Raw genomic sequence first — 25544 nt, 5'->3', positions numbered from 1 at the left:
TTTTATTCATCGACTGGGGGCTGGAGCGGGTTCACTCAAACTCTTGAGATTAACTGAGCAGCTGTCTGAAACGAGAGCAGTGGACTCGGTCAAGAAGGCCAAGCAATACGGCTGATGACGTCTTGTGGCATTTCATTATCTACAGGCAATCTGGCTGGACAACAGTCGTCTTCCCAGACCAAGGCCCAAAATGAATTCTATTTATAGACATGATACTGTATAGGCTTATACGGGATTATACGGGAAGCTGTGGAAATACGTAAAAATCCTAACAATTTCAACAGGGACACTGGCTATCAATTAAGTAATACCTGGTTGCCAGCCATTAAGAATGCACGTAGGTAGTTGCCTTCCCTGTCTCTTCACTATTGTTATTTCGTCTCGGTGTTTTCCAAATTCGTACGTTCCTCATCGCCAGATGTTTCATTCGAAGTTTGTGTCAATGTCATACACCTGTCAGGGTCATATGTTACGTACACGTGTTATGTAAACCTCTTAAACTGATTCTGATGGTTCGGTCAGCTTCCGCTTCGAATGCTAGCGCTGTGCTACGTTCGGGAGCCGTCTGGTGGTGAATAAACGTACCATTTCTACTTCTATTATAACGTCTAAATTTTAAAAAAAGTAATTGTTTAAGAAGCCTTTCTCGTGGACATTCGAGATTTTCTACCGATGACGCAGAGCACAGTTCTATGCAAAACGTAAATAATTTTACATCATTTTCTTGATACAGCATAAGCCCAAAAGCCTATACAGTATCATGTCTATAAGGAAGTATCAATGGCGACATTGAATTCTATTTGTTAGAGGTTGCTATTTTGACGTAAAACTAACGACATTATTATTAATCATCATCAACTGAGTAACGAATGTTGTGAGCGAAAAGGAAGGAATCTTGCTGTTTTCCATGACGTGTTGATTCCACTATTATAGTTCCAGGATCTTCAGGTTTATGTGGAAACCAAATCACAGGAATATTTTAAGAAGGAAGCCTTACTTTCCAGTGTCGACTTTAAAAGCTTTTCATTCTGTCTCAAACGCTAATTATAATATAACACTACAACATACCTGTAAAGTAATACACATTAAACAAAGAATGACACGTTTCACGAGTATATATATATATATATATATACAATCCATTTACCTTGCGTGAACTTGTTAATGAATTGTGAACTGGTGATGTTATGGTAGTTCTACATTGTCACGTTAGTAACTTCTGTGCGTAACCTAACCTGCTGATAGTCCGTTACCGCCAGCCACTACATTTGGACTGAAGTCAGTTCCCTTGCTCCGGTCGTGGTTCCTGTGTTGGAGGGTGAGGGGAATGCTGTGGGCAATAACTCTATTCCGTGGAAAAGGGAGGAGAAGTAGAGCGGTGAAGGAAATGCTGTGGGAATGACTCTCTTCTGTGGAGGGAGGAGGGGAAGTGCTGCTTCTTCATCTTAAGAAGTATTTCGGTGTATTAGGGAGTAAGTGGAAAACATAATTTTTATACAGTAAGGCCCGGTTTCATCAACACATGTTAGTACTTAACAAGGTGTTAAATCATTTTAACATACGATTTAAGAAAATTTGCGTTTCATCAACAAATGTTAACATTAACAAATATTAAACTGCGTATTAAAGTTAACATCAGCCATTTCCAATGTTAAATGGCTAACATTAGCATTTAGCAACCTGTTACAAAATGGCTGCTGTGAATCTCGCTTTCGAGGCGGAATTGCTCTATTTAGATATTTTACAAAACAATCCTGATCGAAGAAGAGTTCAGCGACGTAATGACTTTGAAAATTTGACGGATCCGATATTTCTTCATAGATACAGGTTATCGAAAACAGTCGTTGCTAAGGTTGTTGACGAAATTCAAGTGAGGTTATAATATCCTACGAAGAGAAACTTACCTCTTTCTCCAATGTTGCAGGTACTGATAATATTACGAGTTTTTGCTACTGGTTATTTTCACATAATGGCCGGAGAAAATGCTGGAATTTCTAAAGCCACTGTTAATAGAGTTGTTTGTCGAGTGTCTGTAGCAATAGCATCCATGAGAAGGAGGTATATAACATTCCCTTCAGTAGAAGAGCGTCAGCAAATTATCCGCGACTTCTATGAAATAAGCCGTTTTCCTGGTGTTTGTTCTACGTACAATAGATTGCACACATGTAAGAATCCAATCACCTGGAAGCAATTGGGCCGAAATATATCGTAATCGAAAGGGATATTTCTCTGTTAATGTTAATGTTCAGGTGATTAGTGAGCCTAACCTCCAAATCAGGGATATACTTGCTAGGTGGTCTGGTTCTGCACACGACAATACAATATTTAATAACTCCCATATCGGAACACAGTTTGAAGTGGGACAATTAACGAAGTGATTTTGTTAGGTGACAGCGGATACCCGCTAAAAAAAGTATCTGTTTTCCCCATTGAAACCCTCGCGGACTTTTCCCGCGCCTCTTCCTTTTCTTTTATCGTCAAGCCATCTGTGCGCTTGCACTCAATAACTTATATATACATATATTTACTAATTCAATTAACAACTCTTTTTCGAAGGAGGAAAAATTAGAACTACGATTCCGTTTCACTTCACGCGCCATATTTTACAGCTGTGCTCAAACAAAAGCGCATCGGAGCGCGCTGTAAAACAGCATGTTCGTACCACTGCCTCCTTGATTCGCACCAGTTCGCAATATTGGGAGAGTTAACAGTCGATTAGTTAACATTTCACAAGAAAAGTTTGATGAAACGCAAGAAACCTAACAAGATGTTAAATTTCTAATTCCGTATTAACTAACTACTTGTTAGTATATATTTAACAGGTGTTGATGAAACCGAGCCTAAGAGTGCGGAATTGAGTTAATTTATCATATAAGACACTGATTAAGAATAACCTACTAAAACGTGTTGAGTGGTGAGAGCACTGCCTAAATTAAGAATATCCTAACCCATATTCCAGGTGGTGACATTTAAAAATCAGCATGTCTACATTTTCATTTTTTCTCAGGGTGACATGCGATTACATTTGGTGTCGCACAATTTTCTCAAACTTTCTGCGGATTCAATACTTACCGACTTACATAGTTTCTTGCTACATTTAACTTGAGTCTCTTATTTAATTCTCGAACACCTATTTCCTCGTGGAGTACTTCGTTATCGTCGCTATAGTTTTCAGTATTTTCATTCCACATACTTGAAAATAGGTATCAATACCAAAATGCACAAAAAGGGTAATAAAGTACAGAAATACACAGTAAATACATACAGTAATGACGTCATTCAAATTCCAATTTAAAACTGGATGCACAAAAAAGAATCAGCCTATGGATACCAAATGCGAGAGAAAGAAGGAACGACTTTAACTTTACCTTGCCGAAATTTCTGTTTTCGGTAAGATTCCCGGATCGAACCACGCTCTGCTACCATCTGCATCACATACCCTTTATTTCTTTCCCTTCCGATCATCGCACCGGGAATAACAGGGTGAACGAGCAGTAGGGTGGCCACGAAGTGCAATGCGATCAAGAATAAAACAGGAGAGTCTGGAACGCTTTTCAAGGCACTCTGAGGACATGGTGCAAATCTCTCATAGGGATTATTCAATTTAAGACTTCTAACTGTACATTTTCTATCCTGTGTTTTGAGTTTAACTTTTAACTATCTTAGTCACCTTGTAATATGGCTTATCCTCCGTGTCACCGGGCCTTCTCCCATTTAGGTTTTATTGGCAAGTCATGTCACGGGATCGGTCGAGGTGTTCAGCATTCCTTTCAATTTGTTCTCTGACTTTCTATTTAACCATTCTTTTCCATTTCTTGGCCTATAGTATGAGCTCCGGCTCCTGCGTTTCTGGATCTTTCGATCCGTTATTCGGTGTGACTCCCCTTTTAAATAAGGGTAGCGTGCGTGAAAGCTGATTAGGTTTCAGGAATAGCAAGAGGTGTTCTAATGTGAATTCTTAAATGTAAATTCTAGACTGTATGTGGCCGATTAGGCCCTTGTAATCTATAAATTTTAATTTCAGGTTCAGGCTTTCCAACCTTGCTGAGATATATCTTTGAAGTTGAGGGTTCGATTGTCATTTTGGCAACCTTGTTCTGGAAGGTCATGTTTATTTTTCTTTTGAACAAGTCAAATTCCATATTCCTTCTGCTGAGGAATTTCTGTTGTAAAATCTAGATCCTCATTGTCTCATTTTCAAAGCCAAAGATATAACATTTTTGTAAGACCTGGTTATCTGGTTTAGATGTACACTAATTCTTGTATGGAATATGCGAGCCTTTATCCTCGGTTATAATCTATCAAACTTTCTAAGCTTGTCTGTTATTAATTGCTGAAAATTCTCTTTGGTTGTTGTTATTGTTGTTGTTTAATACAAATTACCTATCCAAGAAATTATTTTCAGTTAATATACTTTTCAAAATTTAATGTCTTGTCCATGCGCTTTGTCCAGCTATTTAACCTTCGCACTTTTCCCCCCTCTGGTCCACTAAATTAAGCTTAACACATGCAAGCAGCATTCTGTCCCTACAGTCACACTAAATAATTACTACCTTCAGTCTGTATGTAGTGAGACTAAAGAAACCTACATATATTCTGTATTATATCTGTACAGTCAGTCTAAAAGTTATACTTCATATTATATAGTTTAATCTATATTCCCTCATTTTCATACCAGGAAAATACTGGGGCTGTACCTTAATTAAGGGCATGGCCGATTCCTTCCCACTCCTAGGCCTTTCCTATCCCATTGTCGCCATCAGACGTATCTGTGTCGGTGCGACATAAACCAAGCTGTAAAAAATATATTATGTCTGTAAAGCCAGACTCAAATTAACGTTCTTGTGTCACCTTTAATGTCCTACCTTTCAGTTAATGGTATAAATTAATTGTGTTCAGCTGACTGGATGTTTCCACATTTCAGTTTTAAAAGTCTGCACTGAATGACTTCTAACGAAGTTCTACATGAAGTGGGCATTTCAAAAACCATATTTTGAGGTTAGTTGACCACTTAACATATCGTAAAACTATATGGGCAAAGTGAATTTTGAATGTAGCTTGGTAATAAAAATTATGCAACTGCATTTGTGTGGGAGTAGCTTCGCCACCTCTTATCACGAGGTTACAGCTTCGATTCCATATTCATTCAGTAATATGCATTTTAATCTAAATGCTGGACTTGTGTTTACTCGACGATATGAGGTCAAAAGATGAGCTGATTGATATAAGAGGCAACAAAACCAGTCAATTAAGCCAATCAGTACGAGTGAAGAAATTATCTGGCTGAACATGTAACACTCCAAATCCTTCAGGCCATCCTTAGCAATCAGCATAGCAAAGTCAGGCCCTAAGTGAGTTATTTATTACACAATGGGTACCCTGTACTAAAAATAATATATACTAATATTATTATTTGATTTACGTCCTACTAACGTTTTACGGTTTTTCGAAATCAGTGGATCAGTGGTAGATTTAAGGGCTACAGATTCCAAATTCATACGTTCAATCCCGGCGGGGGTAGTCGGATTTTTGAACGACAGGAGAAAGTTTGTAGGGCACTCCCGGTCGAACGATGTCGGCATGTAAAAGTTCTATGGTGACACATTTGGTATTTATCTAATTAAAAGTCAGCCATAGTTTGCCCAACAGAGATCCTGTTGTTGTTTGAGTCATCAGTCCATAGACTAGTTTGAGCTTTCCATGCCACCCTATCATGGGTTAACCTTTTCATTTCTACGAAAGTGCTATATCCTACATTTGTTCTAATCTGTTCGTTAAATCTATAACTTGGTCTATCCCAACCGTTCTTTCACTTCTCTCACAAACCAAAGTTCTGGGTGTCTTAAGATTTGTCCTGTCCTCCTATCTCTTCTTCTCGTCAACTATAGCCCAATCGTTCTTCTCTCACCAGTTCGATTGAGTGTGTCTTCATTCATGATTCGATCTACCTATCTCACCTTCAGCATTCTTCTATAACACCACATTCCAAAAGCTTCTATTAATTTCTATATCAATGTTCGAAGTGAACAAATTTCTTTTCTTACGAAAGCTCTTCCTTGCTTGTGCTAGTCTGCATTATATGTCCTCCTTACTTCTGCCGTCGTTAGTTTTTTTATTATCCAAGGAACCGTATTCATTTTCCTTTAAGACGTCATTTCCCAAAATAATATTTCCTGCATCACCTGACTTTGTTCGATTGCACTCCATTACTTTTGTTTTGGGCTTATTTTTTTTGTCTTGTACTCATTCCTCAAAACTCTGTCCATACCGTTCAGCAGTTTCTCCAGAACTCCAGCAGATTCAGATAAAACAACAAATATCAGCTCAAATTTAAAGGATTTTGATTTCCCCTCCTTGAATTGTGATTCACTTTCCAAATTACTCTTTGATTTCCTTTACCGCTTGTTCTATATAAATATCGGAATGGAGAGAGGACAAACTGCAGCATTGCCTCACTCCTTTCTGGATTGCTGCTTCTTTTTTCAAAGGCCTGAGGCCTGAGTACTGATTTTTGTACAGATTGTAGATCGTATCTGATCATGATCACCTTCAGAATCTCAAATAGCTTGGTCCAATCATCATGATCGAGTGCCTTTTTAGATCTACGAACGCCATTTACGTGGGCTAGTCCTGCTTAATTCGGCCCTCTAAGATCAAACATGAAGTCAGGATTGCTTCACGTGTTCCTACATTTCTTATAAAGCCAAACTGATCTTCTCCCAACTCAGTTTAAACTTGTCTTTCCATTTTTCTGTAAATAATACGTGTTAAAATTTTGCAGGCGTGAGATACTAAACTCATAGTGAGGTATTTTTCACACTTGTCAGCACCTCCTTTCAGGTAGTTAAAACGGAGCCTCGAAATTGCAAGCAAGCAACCTAAATGACGCTAAATCGAATTGTTTGAACACGGTAATTTAGATCATAGGTTTGCCATTCTTATCTCTTTTTCTTTCTTTCTTTCTTTCTTTCTTTCTTTCTTTCTTTGTCTTGCCCTATTCAAAAAGCGTTTGAACTTGTAGGCTTGGTCAGACAGATTCCCCTTCTTCTTCTTCTTCTTCTTCTTCTTCTTCCTCTTCTTCATGAATTTGCTGTGTTGTTTTGTGAAATAGGATTGTCGTTTTTATTATTATTATTATTATTATTATTATTATTATTATTATTATTATTATTATTATTATTACTAAGTACATACTACAGAACAGTTTAGCTCAGTTCGTTGGGGCACGGTGAGCAATGGTAGCTAGCTCTTTACGCGGGAGACAGTTGCATTCGTATCTCCCGTTGGCCATTCTCGAGGTGGTTTTCCGTGGTTTCCCCTTTCAACTCCATACGAATGCCGGGTTGGTACTTTTCTCTAAGCCTTGGTTACTTCCTTCCCATTCCTAGCCAGTATAATAATAATAATTTCGTGTGGCTATTTCTAGCCGAGTGCAGTCCTTGTAAGGCAGACCCTCCGATGAGGGTGGGCGGCATGTGCCATTTGTAGGTAACTGCGTGTTATTGTGGTGGAGGGTAGTGTTATGTGTGGTGTGTGAGTTGCAGGGATGTTGGAGACAGCAAAAACACCCAGCCCCCGAGCCACTGGAATTAACCAACGAAGGTTAAAATCCCCGACCCGGCCAGGAATCGAACCCGAGACCCTCTGAACCGAAGGCTATTACGCTGACCATTCAGACAACGAGTCGGACATTCCTAGCCAGTACATAATACCTACACACAAAGCACCCTCACACAACGATACATGTTCGTTCCCTGTTGTTTATCGTACTACAGAAATAAACTTCTTTAAACAAAGCTGCCCATAGGAACACGTCCAATTTGTTGTACACAGAATAAGAGTAGTTTGTCGAGTAGTTTCTGTTTGATTCCCAAATATACAACAATAGATAAAATAATCAAGATATACATTTAGAAAGTTCAGTAGGTGTATTGGATCGTGAACTACTTTTCCGTCGAACGTTACCTTTTGAGTGGTATTCCTACTCAGTGTTTAAGGCTATGATTGACGATAGATTTTTCGGCACATTTTAAATTTGTCGCATAAACCTGAATGCTAACAAGCACACCTTATTTATAAAATAAAACAAGAAAATAGCACTGAGTATCGATTTAGAACTCCGTTGCTGCAATTAGGTGATTATATTCCTTCCAAGTTAATCTAAGCTCTCTAATGATGAATTAAATCCTTTTTTAAGGATTAACATTGGATTACAATCAACCTTATTAAGACGAATAAGAAAAAATGGGACATATCTCATTCCGAGATTTGGGTACGATGGTCTAATATCCTAATATAACGTAACACTAATAGCAAGGTGGATAAGAAAAATCAATGATACATCTGAATTTCACGCAGGATAAAGCAATTGAGATCTACTTTTCATACTGAAGCATAACTGGTGTAACTTCTGATCTGAGTCTTCTATTGACTTCAATTACTTGGGCCAGGCTCTATTTTCACCTTTCGTCTCTTGCCTAGCATGTTATCTCCAGACAAGGACGATGTTATGCGTTCGACGGAGGTTTTCAATATCACACCATTCACGCCCCTTTCCTTGCTTTACCTGATAACCTCGCTCTTAGAAGGTTAGGACCTCTGCTTCTTCCTCCTATGCTAAATGTTAAGAGGTAGTAGTGATAATCCTAAGTGTTTTTCCCTAACGGATGCAAGAGTTTCGAACACAATAATGCAAACGCTAGAAAATGGACAACGGACATTATTTTAGTCGGAATGCCACATTTTTGCGAATGTTTCTTACTTAATCCAATATTGCATATTTAATGCTCAAAATTCTTCCAAAATCTCAAAACTTGTAAAACTTTCCTAAGCATTCTCAGTACAATCGAACCAAGTAAAATTTGTAGTTTCCAACGCATCTCTGGGTTCACTTTCAAATAAAGAATAAGTTGCTTTGACAATGTTTTGACGATGGGTTCATATCAAATGGAAGGGTTCATTGAAGCATAAGAGGAATATTGTCTGTTAGATAACAAACTCAAGTTCTTGTATTCACTGTCTGTCGCAAAAGGCGACTAAAGGGGCTGAGTCCTTAGGGCTATCAACTTGAGAATGTGAATTTCTTGCCCCGAGCACACATATGCGTAGTCAGATTTACTTATGCCAGACCGTTTACTTTAATTTTTGCTGTCTCACCTTCATTGGTTTACTTTTGTTCTCTTTCCATCCCAGCTCTATTAGCTTCACGAGGTCTAGGGAGCATTTCATTTTCTCATCCTTCTATGTACTTCCTTTTCTTTTTCCGACACCTTCATTCTCCAACTTAGGCTATTTCTTTTTATTCTGACTAGAGTGAAGAGGAGATGGGTATGTAGCTGTACTTTCTATTAAAATAATAATCACCACCACCACTTTATTAGATAGAAGAGTCAGAGGTAAGAGGATAGTTGCCCAGTTGTAGTTCCTCTTAAAACATTAATTTCCACCACCACCATTGAGAAGGAAAGCTGGAAATTACAGTTAAAGAATGATGATTTAGAAGGGCATCGTGAAAATCCTTCATTCAGTCACGTCCGTCCGATGATTTAGTGGAAGCATACGGCAGAGAATTTCTCAAGTCCTGGTCATGAAGTAACAACATTCCAATACTCTATTACAGCCATAGAAAGAATAATTACCTACCGGCAATTTTCGTTGAAGTTCGTGAATTTGAGGAATGCAGCAGAGTATTAATGAATTCTGTCTAACGAAATCAGTATTCTCTCCTCGTACTTAGCATTATTATCAGTTTTAGAGAGTTGTGTGTATGAACTACTAATGCAGTGGTAGTTTCGTGACTGATCGTTTAGGTAATCTGCCTGTTATACACAGTATGGTCTCTCTCGGACCCACCTATCACACGCTGGAGGCACTCTATCGAGCAATGAGTGCCAATTACACATGAAGCCACTCCTGTTCTTACCAAATAATATAGTTGGAAGAATAGCGAGGGACACCAATGGCTATCTCCATTGCCTGGTAACACGCATGCTTTTGCAAACCTACCATTTTTGAGGCTATTAGAGTAAGAGAATTCGTAATCGTCGATACATACCAACAGTTAGCAGCGAAACTAAAAGAATTTATAGGGTCACGGATGAGGTCATACATAGCCCGTCTTATAATCTATATATACAGAGTTGCCAAAGAGACTCCTCCCAATGGGAGTTGACGTATATTTGCATTTTTTCTTTGTGCTGCTTTGTTGTAGTTGTTGGCGATACCATTTTGAGGCATTGGACAGCTTTGGTTAACGGTCTACTATGTTCCTGAATATAATGATATTTATTAAAGAGTGAATAGGGTCTGCTTCGATTAGGTGTGGTAGTATTTAGGGAAACACGGAACACCGCAATTTATAATATATTTTTAATTCTCAACCTTAAATACACGATAATTTTCCTTCTAAATGGTGTTAAAATTAAGTTAATATCACAACTCAAAGTATTTTAACTATTTTTTAAACAATATACTGTACATGGGCACTAAAGCTGTGACTTTAATAGCCAATTCCTGTAGGTTAATTTCTTATAACTTTTATAAATATAGATATTTGAAACGCTCATTTTCTGCATATTGTTGTCTTGTATATTTCGAAATGATATTATAATGCGGGATCAGATAATTATTAGAGATTTTACCAGATATTAACATGAAAAAATTATATTGAAAAATTAGATTTTCAGAAATAATTACAAATAAAAAGTAGGTGCTGTTTTTAAAAGCAATCATTTCCGTTTTAAACCAATAACTGAGGCGTGTTTATGGAGAAGGTAGTAATGGCCAAATACAAAACTTTTCAGGGCAAACAAAGTACAATTCATGACCTTAATTAATGTATCATCTATCATCATTGGGCTGCATTTAGGGCTGTCTCCCAAGTGGCACATTTCCCATCAAATTGTTTACTTCAGTTTTCTTAAATGATTTCAAAGAAATTGTAAATGTATCGAACTTTTCCCTTGATATAATATTGAACTCCCTAATTCCCCTTCCTTTAACTGAATACTTGTCCCAAATTGCCGTCTTGAATTCCAACTTCATTTTTATATTATATTTCCTAAATTTAAAAGACATGGATCACAAATGGAGTAATAGACCATTATCAGGATCGAACTCCACCTGAGGCATGAACGGCATCTGATAACTCTAACCTCTAGAGCACAGTCGTTGAATAATAATAATAATAATAATAATAATAATAATAATAATAATAATAATAATAATAATAATAATAATAATAATAATAATAATAATAATAATAATAATAATATATATGTACCCCTTAGTCCCGCTTCATGATACGGGATTGGAAATTTAGGTGAGAAGGAATGATATGTCATGTTTTACGGCCGGATGCGCTTCCTGACGCCAGTCTCAGTTGAGGAGCTGATGAAGATGAATACAATTGGGTAAGCTGGTGGAAGGAATCGGCTATGATCTGTAAATAGGAAACTGTCTCGGCATTTGCGTAGAAGTGAAAACCAAAACCAAACCACATGGCTCAACACCCTTGAAGGGCCATGGCCTGCCAACCCACCGCTGCTTAGCCCGAAGTACCGCAGTTTACGATTCCTATCGGCCGTTATTCTTGGATTTCTAGACTGAGCCTCTATCCCTCTGTCGGATAGCTCGTCAAATGTAATCACGTAGGCTCAATGTACCTCGAACCGCCCCTCAGATTCAGGTAGAAATCCCTGACCTATCTGAGAATCGAACTAGGGGCCTCTGGGTAAGAGGCAGGCACGCTATCGCTACACGGCAGGGCTGGCGGTCTTGTTCAATTTGCGGTCAGTGCCACTTGAGATCACTCAGGTGACGAAATATGTACTAATGTAATAAATTATAAATTGTATTGAATGGGCGGACCAATTGTATATAATATTCTATATTTAAGTTTATCTTAAATATTCTATATTGGATCACTCAGGTAGAATGCAAAATTTATTTATTTTTGACGTGTTATGCATTGTCCTGTCTGCGACCACGCTTATCAATGCGATCACTCTCAGAATGTAATAACGATTTAGAAACACTCAAGTTGCTGCAAGCGAATTTCCTAATGAAGAAGTGATACAGGGAGACAGGTCTCAAGTAGCTGGCGACAACTACGTCAGTGATTCTGATGTTGGTACTCATTAAATTACTTATGTTTACCGTCTGTGTCCGGTGCGCTAATACCGGGACAGACAAACAGAGACTAAATAGGACGCATATGTGCCTTTTACTTAGGATTACAAGGTGATCGTGGGTGTAAAGATGGTCAAATGAGTTTTAAAAAGCAGGACAAAAGCAGGGAGTATTAAAATAATTGAATTTTACAATTTTCGAATTCAAAACAAAGATTTGTGCTGTAACACTCTGCTTCCTCGACAGCTCGACCCTCTTTGAAGCAATTGTAGTTCACCTCCAACTTAGCGGTGAAATGCCATTTTCTTTTCCCCGTTCTATAATAGGAACACTATTTAATGAATGCCTAAATAATGCTCAAACTATTCAAATATTCGAACTGACATCTTCAGTAAACAACTGCTAAAAATACAATTAGCCTACTTTCATCTATCTGCACAGTATGTATGTCTACCCTTAGTCCAGTTTCTTGGAATGGGGTCGGGGACGAGATAAGGTGAACTTATATGGCCGGTTTATACTTTCGCCTTTAACAAAAATGATTGTTTTGTCTCTCCACTTGGATTGGATATACAAAAGTCCAAAACCTAATCTTAAGAAAATGCTTAGATTAAAATAAGTTTAAAAGCAGTACCTCAGTAATGATAGTGCAGAAAGCTCGATTGTTAGTGCCAGCCAGAACTGCGTGCCTTCTTCCCTTCTTCATAATTAGGCACCCCAATTGTTTTGAGGTGATCCTGTCTTATAGCCTCGCACCCATGGATCCGCACGTTTCAAAATCAGTAGATACCTCCTCAGGCTTCCAATCAAGTACTTCTCGTAGAAGCAATCTTAGCATTCTTAAACAAGTTTATTCCTTTCTGTCAGGAAGAAGAGTAAAGACAACTGGTGCAATGTTTGTTTCATCTTCTCTTAAACAGAATCCAGTGCCCAAGATTTAGAGAATAATGTCTCTTTAACCTACTAGATGAAGAGCTCCAAATACATTTGATTATCAGATGGTGGGTACCACCTTTCAGCCACGGTGAAAGTGGACTGATTTCATAGATGCTTGGTCGGGCCTATTTATACTGATGTTGTCGACATATTGGGATTAGATTTGATTAAACTGACTACTGCAGCTTTTGAAAGTCTCGTCCATTCCATTGCCTCCACTGAACACCGAAAACCTATCTTTTAAACTACACTAGTGTCCAGAAGTTAAGCATAATCACTAAACGAGGCCATACCCCCTGATAGGAATGTCAGACGGATTGCTGAACAAACGGAAGCTGAATCGCACACCATTTGTCACACAACAGCGTCAGAAAGATTCTGATAGCTGAGGTACACCTTTGACAACAACTAACAAAACTTGGCAATGTCTTCCACAACAAAATATGCTGTTAATAGGGTGTATGGTTACCTCTAACTGCCAAACATGCTTCACAGCGACATGGCATGTTCTCTATCAAATGGTCCAAGAGCTCTTGTGGCAGTCGATCCCATTACTCAGAAAGGGCAATGCGAAGGTCTTAGAGGGTCCGTGGTGGAAGTTGATGGGATACAATTCGTCTCCCTAATGAATCCCAGGCATGTTCTATAGGATTCAGATCCGCAGACCTCGCTGGCCAGTCCATGCGATAAATGTCTTCCCCAGCCAGAAATTCATCCACCAGAGCAGCGCGATGCGGTCGGGGCATTATCGTCTATTAACAGGAAGTCTGGACCAACCGCACCTCTGAAGAGTCGAACATGTGGGCTCAGTACCTCATGTCTGTATCTCCGAATGTTAACAGTGTTCCTCGGACAACCCGTGAAGATGTGCAGGTCCATACGGCTATTCAACATGATGCCGCTCCACATCATGACTCCACTACCACCATACTGGTCACGTTCCACGATGTTTCTGTACTTGTATCGGCTACCCGGTTCTCTCCAGATTAATGTGCGAGGGGAATCATTATGCAAACTGTGAACTTCACCTGTGAAGAGTACATGCCTCCATTCACTCATGGTCCAGTTTCGATGTTGACGGCTCCAGAGTAAACGGGCCCGTCTCTGTGCTGGAGTGAGCGGGAGGCACACCGCTGGACGTCGGGCAAACAACCCTGCTGTTCTGAGCATCCGGTACACAGTTTGCCGGGAAACGGCAACCCCTGAGACGGCTTCAAGCTCCGCCGACAATTGTCTTGCAGGTGCACTCCGATTTCGTCGGGCGGTTAAGGCCAGATATCGGTCTTGCTGTGGGGTGGTTACCCTTGGTCGACCTTGTACTTGCCTACGACTAGCATCGCCTGTGTCTCGAAATCGTCTCCAAAGCCTGGAAATGACACTTTGTGGCTCATTCAAGGATACGGCGAATGTGTCTGGCCTGCTTCCAGGTGGCCGAGTATTCTACCCTGCAAAACGTGGTCCATTATGTTGTCACGTTCGCCACAAGACTACACTCCGCACACTATAACAGGACAAACACGACTGAGGGGATATCGGGCGCAGGCACTGGCTGTGTTTACCTTGCGGTTATGCCGCTAATTTAAGCAGGGAACACCCCTTTCCTATACAGAGCGAACACGTAAGGTTGGTACGTGGATATGTCGTGCGATTTGAGGTCTATTTCTTGTTTCCCTGCCTACTCGTAACTTACGCTTAACTTTTGGACACTAGTGTATCATCGGTCAGAATAAAAATCCCCCCCCCCCCCGTCAGACATTTTTAGGATTTCCTCACGAAGAACTTATCGGCTCTTTTTCTACTCCTTGAGCATGGTTTCTATTTCAGTTCAGTGTACTCTTTAAATTATAGAACTGCGGCGCCCTTGTAACGAATTCGCAACCCCTATTTAGTAAAGGCTGAATTTCTTCTTCGAATACTTGAGGTGGTGGTGGTGATTATTGTTTGAAGAAGGAGTACAACTAGGCAACCATCGGAACTGCCACACTGTTGTCCTCACAGGATCGCTTCTTCGCTCGAAGATCGTTCAAGATCGCCTCGTCAGGAGCACAGTAATGATCGATCATTCTCACTAATGTATTGTCCGGCTCCATGGCTAAAGTGTTAACATGCTGACCTTTGGTTCAAGGGTTCCCGAGTTCAATTCCCGGTCCAATCGGGGATTTTAACTTTCATTAATTGATTGCCATGGCTTGGGGATCGGGTGTTTGAGACGTCTTCAGCATTATATTTCACCTCAAATACGGTCCCATCCTCACAGATGCGCAGGTCGCCTATACGGCGTCTAATCGAAAGAACTGCACCAGGCCTCCGTGGAGGCCACACGCCATTATTATTATTATTATTATTATTATTATTATTATTATTATTATTATTATTATTATTATTATTATTATTATTATTATTATTATTTCCACTGTATCGTTCTGACACACTAGTATTCCTTTACACTGCGAGTTTTTCTTTTAACCATATCCATGTCTCCAGATATCCGTGACTTTCCCGTAACTTCCTGTAAGAGTGTCCATTACATAAAGCACAAGGCTTGCCTCTATTTGTCTCAATGAACTCCATGTCGTAAGTAAGCACGCAGATAACAACAAAAGCTACATCAACGATGGATGTCTATGGCTGGCATTAGCACGTTGAAAATGTTAGACTATGTTCATGGCAGAGGGGACGGGTTGGCTGAATTCCTGACCCTAGTCTTATCACACATGGTTATCTGGAGTACGCCCTGGACTCTCCCTGCTGCAGGGACGTTACAAAACCCAAAGGCCCAGTTTCTTCATCAAACGTTAAGTCTTAACACTGCTGTTAAGGAGACTTAACACATAATTTAACTAAATGGCCCTCCCATCAAGAATTGTTAACCCTAACAAATTGTTAATACTTGTGTTAAATTAAAATGGCAGCAGCCCTATGTTAAACCTTTTAATAGCCGTTAAAAGTTCAAAATGGTAGCATTTAGAAGACGTCTGAAGCAGGAAAAGAATGCCTGAAAATCATTCAAGACATATCAGTTATCACAGTCTCTCGGTGATGTAGAATATATTGAATATATTGAATGCTGTGCAATAACAGTCCGTTCTTTCATTTTTCAAGTACACTCGCATACTTTCATATTAAATCTATAACAACATTTCTCCCACATTCATCATAATGATGCCTCTTACTTGACACGTTTACGTCTTAGCGGTCTCCGCTAGCCGTAACCTATAACACTGCCTTCGTAATGTTCAGGCCGTACTGTACCTCTGATGACGTCACGCTAAGGGGGCGGGGGACTTGAAGGCGATACGCATACGCTCCGCTTGAATAACACACTCGTTTTAATTACTTAAAGAACTGTTAACACCTTATAAAACCAAAACCTATCCTCAAATATTTGTTAATTCTGTCATACAATGCATATCCTTCTCCGTACCGTTCTACTTCTCGCGTATATACGTTCGTTTGCGTGAGTACAGCCTAACACTTTGAGACATATTCTAGCGATTTTATCCATTTTATGGTCAACTGGAACATTCACATCATACACACTGACAGAAAACATGCAGCCAATTACAATTACTATTTATTACAAATATAAATTATTTCTGTACCTCACTGTTTCCACTCCATGAACATTGCAGCTTTCTTGGACCTCTTACAGGAAGTTACACCAGTATGGAGTAGGTCTGCTCTCATTGAAGCACTTTGTTTAATACACAAGTCGGTGTGAATTTTGGAAAAGTTATTTAAAAATACATTCACCCAAATATATATAGGCCTACACTGTCCGGCCAGGTCTTCCAATTTCTTCCCGCAGTCACAAATGACTAGGGAATCTGCCAACTGCATTGACTCCAAAGCCAGGGATTTTGTGACACACTTAGGATCGTCTGAATTTAGAAATACCATCTTATATGTATCTGACACTAACACACAAAATACTTTGTTCACCTCAATTCCAAGTTCTATTGACATGTCTGATGGATACTTTAAGGCCCCTCGATTTAGGAAATTCAGATATCTTACTTCTGTAGGTAAAGATCTGAATCTATCAGAAACGATTTTTTTTGTTAGTGGCTTTACGTCGCACCGACACAGATAGGTCTTATGGCGACGATGGGACAGGAAAGGGCTAGGAGTGGGAAGGAAGCGGCCGTGGTCTTAATTAAGGTACAGCCCCAGCATTTGCCTAGTGTGAAAATGGGAAACTACGGAAAACCATTTTCAGGGCTGCCGACAGTGGGGTTCGAACCTACTATCTCCCGAATACTGGATACTGGCCGCACTTAAGCGACTGCAGCTATCGAGCTCGGTAAGATAAGATTTTCATAAATCACACTGCTGTTTGATACTCATATATATATATATATATATATTTGCTATTTGCTTTTCGTCGCACCAACACAGATAGGTATTACGGTGAGGATGGGACAGGAAAGGTCTAGGAATGGGAAGGAAGTGTCCATGGCCTTAATTAAGGTAGAGCCCCATCATTTGCCTGGCGTGAGAATGGGAAACTACGGAAAACCATCTTCAGGGCTGCCGACAGTGGGGTTCGAACCCACTGTCTCTCGAATACTGGATACTGGCCGCAGTTAAGCGACTGCAGCTATCGAGCTCGGTGATACTCATAAATAAGACTTGCATTTTCAAATACACCGAATTCAGATACATAAAAATATAGGGCCTACCTAATGTTATCCATGTTTATCACATAATAAAATAAATTAACTCACCATCTGGACGGGACACTCTTATTTCTCTCAGGATGTGATTTTCAGGAAAGTGCTTAATACACACAACTGTGTTGTGATTAACTATTAAATTCCCCCTGGGAATAGCCTTCTTCCATAACTTCACTCGCTCTTCATCAGAAGGAAACGCAAATACCGGAGTGTACTCTCCTTGTTTATAATTGGCTTTGCAGCCAGGCACACAGCAACTCTTAGGCATGGTGATTTCCCTCACTGATCATCTTAATTCAAGTATATACAATTCGTGGTTAATAATAAAACACATAATGCACTAACTCAATTAATTTTACACTGTAAATATAACTTTACACAAATAAACTACAAAATTAAAACACTGAAGAACGATCTTCTTAACCTATAGCTTCACATAAATACACGCTCACACTAAGTTTTCTTCACTAATTAACGACTTTCCACTTAATAATGCAGTCGATGACGACTCATTCTCACATATATTTGAGTGAACACGCGGCCATCGTTAAAAATTTCAATAAAACTGCGAAAATCTATGTTTAAGTCTACTAACTCATGTGCTAAATTTCCCCCCTAACGATCAGCTGATTGCTTTCCCGCGCTCGTTACAGTACGGCCTGGACATCACGAAGGCAGTGCCTATAATAATGTCAACCATCTATGACAAAATACTATTCCAACATACCTCTAGGAGCGCTTTATATAAAGAAACAAAAGACGTTCACTGCCAAACGCGTTCAGAAATCTCACGGAAACATGTTAATTTTGTGTTTAAGAACTGTTTCGTAACCAATGTTGGAAATGTGTTCGTGAAACAGGGTACTTTTAACCGAATGATTAAATTAATAACAACTGTTGGTTAACATTAGTTAAGTAAACACAGAGCTGAAGAAACCGGGCCTAATAGGCTGCTGATAATCTTACAGTAATCTCAAATGGGACACCACTGGGCCGGTTGGAAGATTTTGTTTGCTACTTGTTTGATGTTGCACCAACACATCGAAGGTTTTCGGCGACGGAAGGTGCCTGGTGTAAAAATGGAAAACCACGGAAAACCATTCTCAGGACAGCCGACGGCGAGGCTCGTACCTACTCGTTTCCCGAATGTAGAGCTTGCCTTCATAGCCGTACGCGCGAACACGCGAGGCTACTCTCTTTTGTATTAAATAATAATAATAATAATAATAATAATAATAATAATAATAATAATAATAATAATAATAATAATAATCTTCAACTACTGGACAAACAGGAAGATAGGGACACCATGGCTAACAGGAGTTAAGAAAGACATGCAAGAACTGGGAGTAACTGAAAACGACATCAGAAACCGAGCACTTCTCAGAAGAATAATCAAACGGAAGAGGTTTCAGGACAGACCATCATGTAAAAAAGGTGGCGCCCTTTGGACAAAGGAAAGAAGGGAGAAGCATAGCTAGAGGATGCGCTAGTATTGGGCAAATATCAAGTCTCTTCTCCAAACAGAAAAGTTGAACACCATGGTCCATTCGAAGAAAGAACAAGAAAGAATAATAGGGGTTTAATAATTACGAAGTTGTTTTAAGAACTACTTCTAAAGCAGTATGTCTTCCAAAGAGAGCGCTTAAGAATGAAGACGAGTAGCTCTACTTCAACCTAGAACTGGTAACTGCGGAATATTCGACACTGGTCGGAACAAATGTTGGAAATGTGTTCGTGAAACAGGGTACTTTAAACCGAATGATTAAATTAATAACACCTGTCAAATATTCCACATGTTCGTATTTCTTCTCGTAATTTCCTCATTTCTTCAAGAGATGCCATGGGCGTCTACTGTTTGTCGCTATCGATGTCCACAACAGCCGTGAGTTCATATTTGCAACATCTTTGGGCACAATTTCATGGAAATAAATAAGTGAAGTTTTCCGACGATCCGTTTGAGCGCCATTTCTGTAGTGCTTGTAAACAAACCTTCACTGGCTCTACTTTGCTATTCTGTTTAATTTTATTTCGTAGTTTCCGTTCGGTGCGAGTTATTTACTTCAACATAAATATTTTTATTTGCTTTATAATATACATTTTAGTACAGTGTGTGTCTAAAATGGCATCTTCACTTCATCACGGAAAATTAGTAATGAAGTAGCGCGAAATTTGTTGTAAGATGAAAGTGACGCTTCGGATTTTGAGACTCTTGAGAATGAACCGAGAGATTCAGAGCCAGATTTGGAATGTTTATCAGCTATTTATTTGCATCAAATGTCAAAAAATGATGACGAATCTTACATAAAGCAACCTATCATAACAACGTGGTCTGAGGGAACGCCTCCAAATACTGTAATTGCATGCCAATACATTTTCGCTAATATTTTAAAGAATATACCTCTCAGATTGATTAAACTTTCGCTAATGCATTAACAGATATATTATTGACGATCTATATATCTCAGTTTGGTTGTGACATGTTCCAGTTTTGTGTAAATATGATCGAAAGCTTTATTATTGTTATTATTATTTTGAATTTAGGAATTACACTTTTTGAATAGACTGCACATTTTTCTAATCAAAACATTTATGCAATTTCGTGTCAACACGACAATCCTCAGTGTATTCACTTTACGTAAATACATAAAACTTCGTAGATATATTTCATATCTTGCGGATATTTTGCACTTTATGTAGACAAGTAAACGTTGCCAAATGTGGCTGCCAATTGCACAACTGGTTAGATCAAGTGATTTTGAATAAATAGACCAACAAATGACCTTGATCAGCGTTGCGATCCCCAACTAGCAAAATCTGTAAGTAAAATATCTTGAAGACATCAGCAAATACAATGAGGTGATAGAATAGATCAGGCAGCAATGGCACGTGGAACAGGTGAGGACACAGCCTATCGCTGCATCTTAGCATACGCGAGTCTAAAGTACAGAGCCAAGTCTATCTCTATAATCTAGTGCGCAGCTCACTCGTCTGGGTGTTCTTATCTCTAAGTACATTTTTTCGTCTCATTAATTCTCTACTTGGGAGGTCGTATACTGTCACCGACAGCACAGGTGAATTACTTTTTTATTAATTCTGACACAAGGAATACAATTAACAACAGTATTTTACTTGCATGTAAAACCCCCTAATTTTAAGGGTAAAAAAGGGTTCTATGTACACTGACTGACAGAGCAAATGCAACACCAAGAAGGAGTGGTCAGAACTTTATGCCAATTGCCGGGTAGACTGACGTCACTGAGGTATGCTCATGATGTGAAATGCGCCGCTGTGCTGCGCACGTAGCGAACGATAAATGGGACACGGCATTGGCGAATGGCCCACTTCGTACCGTGATTTCTCAGCCGACAGTCATTGTAGAACGTGTTGTCGTGTGCCACAGGACACGTGTATAGCTAAGAATGCCAGGCCGCCGTCAACGGAGGCATTTCCAGCAGACAGACGACTTTACGAGGGGTATGGTGATCGGGCTGAGAAGGGCAGGTTGGTCGCTTCGTCAAATCGCAGCCGATACCCATAGGGATGTGTCCACGGTGCAGCGCCTGTGGCGAAGATGGTTGGCGCAGGGACATGTGGCACGTGCGAGGGGTCCAGGTGCAGCCCGAGTGACGTCAGCACGCGAGGATCGGCGCATCCGCCGCCAAGCGGTGGCAGCCCCGCACGCCACGTCAACCGCCATTCTTCAGCATGTGCAAGACACCCTGGCTGTTCCAATATCGACCAGAACAATTTCCATTGTTCCACAGCATAGACGTGCACGCCTGGCATGGTGCCGGGCTAGAGCGACTTGGATGAGGGAATGGCGGAACGTCGTGTTCTCCGATGAGTCACGCTTCTGTTCTGTCGGTGATAGTCACCGCAGACGAGTGTGGCGTCGGCGTGGAGAAAGGTCAAATCCGGCAGTAACTGTGGAGCGCCCTACCGCTAGACAACGCGGCATCATGGTTTGGGGCGCTATTGCGTATGATTCCACGTCACCTCTAGTGCGTATTCAAGGCACGTTAAATGCCCACCGCTACGTGCAGCATGTGCTGCGGCCGGTGGCACTCCCGTACCTTCAGGGGCTGCCCAATGCTCTGTTTCAGCAGGATAATGCCCGCCCACACACTGCTCGCATCTCCCAACAGGCTCTACGAGGTGTACAGATGCTTCCGTGGCCAGCGTACTCTCCGGATCTCTCACCAATCGAACACGTGTGGGATCTCATTGGACGCCATTTGCAAACTCTGCCCCAGCCTCGTACGGACGACCAGCTGTGGCAAATGGTTGACAGAGAATGGAGAACCATCCCTCAGGACACCATCCGCACTCTTATTGACTCTGTACCTCGACGTGTTTCTGCGTGCATCGCCGCTCGCGGTGGTCCTACATCCTACTGAGTCGATGCCGTGCGCATTGTGTAACCTGCATATCGGTTTGAAATAAACATCAATTATTCGTCCGTGCCGTCTCTGTTTTTTCCCCAACTTTCATCCCTTTCGAACCACTCCTTCTTGGTGTTGCATTTGCTCTGTCAGTCAGTGTATAATACCTTCACATGTGAAGTAACCAGTGGCGGCTGCAGAAAATCAGTTGTGTGCTGTAACCCATCCCAACTCAAAAAAATAAAACATATTTAGAAACACACCGGTATACGGTTTTCAAGCGGTTCTCCACTGAGTTTTTCACACTGAACAAACACGCAAACAACCCCAACATATACACACATTCCTCATAATAAAATGTAAAACTATATAATTAAACACACAATAACTCCTGCAATGGCAAAATAGTCACGAACTCAAACACTTGGTGTGAGTGCGCAAAAACAGATTTTCCCAATGTTATCAAAATCATTGAAATAAAACCAGGAACATCGTAATGCAAAAAGACATATTATGTTTTTATAGTGACATTTATAAACTAGACATTTTTAATGAAAGGAAATCAAAATATAATGTCCTTAATTTGAATTTTTGTAGTTCATCGATTTACAAATGTGGCTATGGAATATGCAAGTTGGGAGTCTCCTCTTTGGTATTAAAAGACCTGGCGGGAACAGCTCTACAGTATTTTGTTTTCCCGTTTGTTTTAAGCGATCCCCTCTTAAATACTACCGCTGAGTCAAGAGGGTGTCACTTGCCACGTTCTCATTTCGGTCGTAATGCAAATGTGACTAGTGCTGCCTCTGTGGTCGAACGAAGAATCACTGTTGGCGGTCTTGGCTGTTGTTTCCACAGCCTATCGGAAAAGTTGGGCACACATGCGCAAAAGGCAGAGTTCCTGCTTTCTGGCAAAAAGCTTTGAAATTCTCGCTTGAGCTGTGATCGCACACCCCAGCACAGCCACCCGGCGTGGAGCACACGACTAGTTACCTGGTTGTGAGAGGAGTTGAATAATTTCATATTCTTTGGCTGACGTCATTCTCAATGCACTGTATTTGATTGCAGATCATATTTTTAAAGTAATTTATTTTTCAAATAGGCAATGTGCTGTAGCACTTCAGCACATAAGGTACGGCCGCCCCTGGAGATGACCATACAAATATGTATAAAGAGATTCTCTGTGATCTCCTGTTTAGGATTGCAGTTAAGTGAGGTATTGCAATTAAACGCTTAAGTGTTTCGTTCACTGTAAACTGCATGTTCTATAAGCGATACGTGTTGGATTTATACGTCCGATACCTATTTCATATCACTCCCTCCTTCCTTTGCTGCTACAGCCCTGGTAGGCCTACCAAGCGACCACTGATTAGCCCGACGAGATGCAGATTACAAGGCCAAGCGTGGTCTGCGTGACGAATCTCTCGATCACTTTTCTTGGCTTTCTAGGCCGGGGCCACTAGCACACCCTAAGATAGTTCCGTAGATTGAATTACCCGCGAACCAGCTGGGATTTTACCTTCGTTGGTAAATTTCCTGGCTCGGTGACAAGGCGTTTGTACATTCGATTACATTAGATATCATTCCAGGTACGGCCTAATCCTCGCAGATGTGCAGGTTGCCCACGGGGGGCAACTCGAAGGACCTACACGAGACGAGACCTCTCCGAAGGTCATACACCATTAAGAAAGAACATACAGTCCTCTGCGGAAAATGTTAAAGTAAACGTAGTTGCTCCGTCCGCACCACGGGGTTAGTTCGGACATATCCTTCAAGGAATGCGTTCGGACTTTAAGGAATCAATTCGGATGCATCTGGACTCGGGGCCGAAGCAGGGTACACTCTGTCTCGTGGGACCAAATGCGATCAAATGGCCTATATGCGCCATGGATTTATTTGTTTTGTGATACATACACATTTGGCTGCTTGAATAGTGTAGTAGCTTAGACCAGGGCCTCTCAGAGTGCATGCACTGTGCAGGGTACAAAAGACGACTTCGCTTGGTTGATCATAGTACAGACCCCCACTCCTCGATTTGGAGCAATGTCTTTCTCTTTCCCCACGCCTGTCTCGCTCGCTCCGCCTATCTCCCTCTTCCTCACTTGCTCCGTAGCGCTCCAAATCCGAGCCGAGTTGAGCCGAGTTGAGCTGAGCTTAGCCGAGTAGCCCAGAGACGAAGCGTTGGTCCGAGCCGAGCTGAATGGGACCGATACATTGTGCACAGGAACTCTGCGCCTCAATTTGCACGCGTGAGAGCGTTAGATTTTGGGCGTTTGGGAGGCCCTGGCTTAGACGGTGAAGTTCACGAGATTGAATTGTGGCACAGTAGAGCGACATTTAAGTGTGCTTAAATAATAGAAGTCAGTACCAATAGATTTACTGACATGTAAAATGTATTTGCTCTTCTTGAGAGCAAAATTCTGGCACTCAGACATCTGTTAAAGTTTATATTAGATTCTTACACTAGATATTTGACATTGTCGACATCCCGCCGTGAGCACTACGCTTTGAATCCGTTGCAATACACAACGCAAGTGGTCGTGTATTTTGATCCGAAATCCAGTAAAGCCATATGATCATTTCTCCTGTAATGTACTGTGTGAAAGGATTCAGTGGTATACCCGAGTCGAAAAACCGTACCACGCGAAATCTCGAGAGTTACGTAACATTGGGTGTAGTCAGATTTGGGGTAAACGACTATAAACTGTTGGCAGGAGGATGAGTGGAAAGAAACTAGCCTTCCAATAGCAAATAATCTACAGATCATGATATCCGATATCTGATCAGTGGTACCTTAATTTGGTTTAACGAGTGAGTTCGCTGCGTGGTTCGAGTTGCCTAGCTATGGGTTTACATTCGAGAGATGGCGGCTTCAAATCCAACCGTTGGCAGTTCTCGAGATTATTTTCCGCGACTTTGCATGTTCACTTCAGGCAAATGCTTTGATTGTACCTTAATATTACAATCACCAGCGCTATATTTCCAAACCTAGCCCTTTCCCATCCTTGTCACTAAAAACTCTCTGTGTGTTACTGCGACGTTAAACCAGTAGAAAAAATGTTTAAGTTGATGACAATGACCGGATTCGATGATGAGGTACGGTGCCTTAAAAACAAATATATTTTACGAGTTTTATTTTGATATTGTCCTTGTACCATGATGAGCTTTCATTTTGGATTATTTCAAAAACTGGTCCCATTCGGCTACCTTTACATCTCATCCACCAAGGTCAGCATCACCAGTGTTATGTGGTAACGAGGTAAAGTCTGGGTCAGCCGAGTTTCGACCAGGTGGGTGCAGGTGTGACGGACATTTCGGTTGAACCGTGTGAAGAGCATCTAATAATGTCTATAATACAGTGCGTACAGACCAATTATATGCCGTTAGCTCTCAGGAAGAACAGCTGTTTGGGGAACCCTGT

Source organism: Anabrus simplex, chromosome 1, assembly GCF_040414725.1.
Source record: "Anabrus simplex isolate iqAnaSimp1 chromosome 1, ASM4041472v1, whole genome shotgun sequence".
NCBI lineage: Eukaryota > Metazoa > Arthropoda > Insecta > Orthoptera > Tettigoniidae > Anabrus > Anabrus simplex.
Note: the sequence above shows the minus strand (reverse complement) of the source record.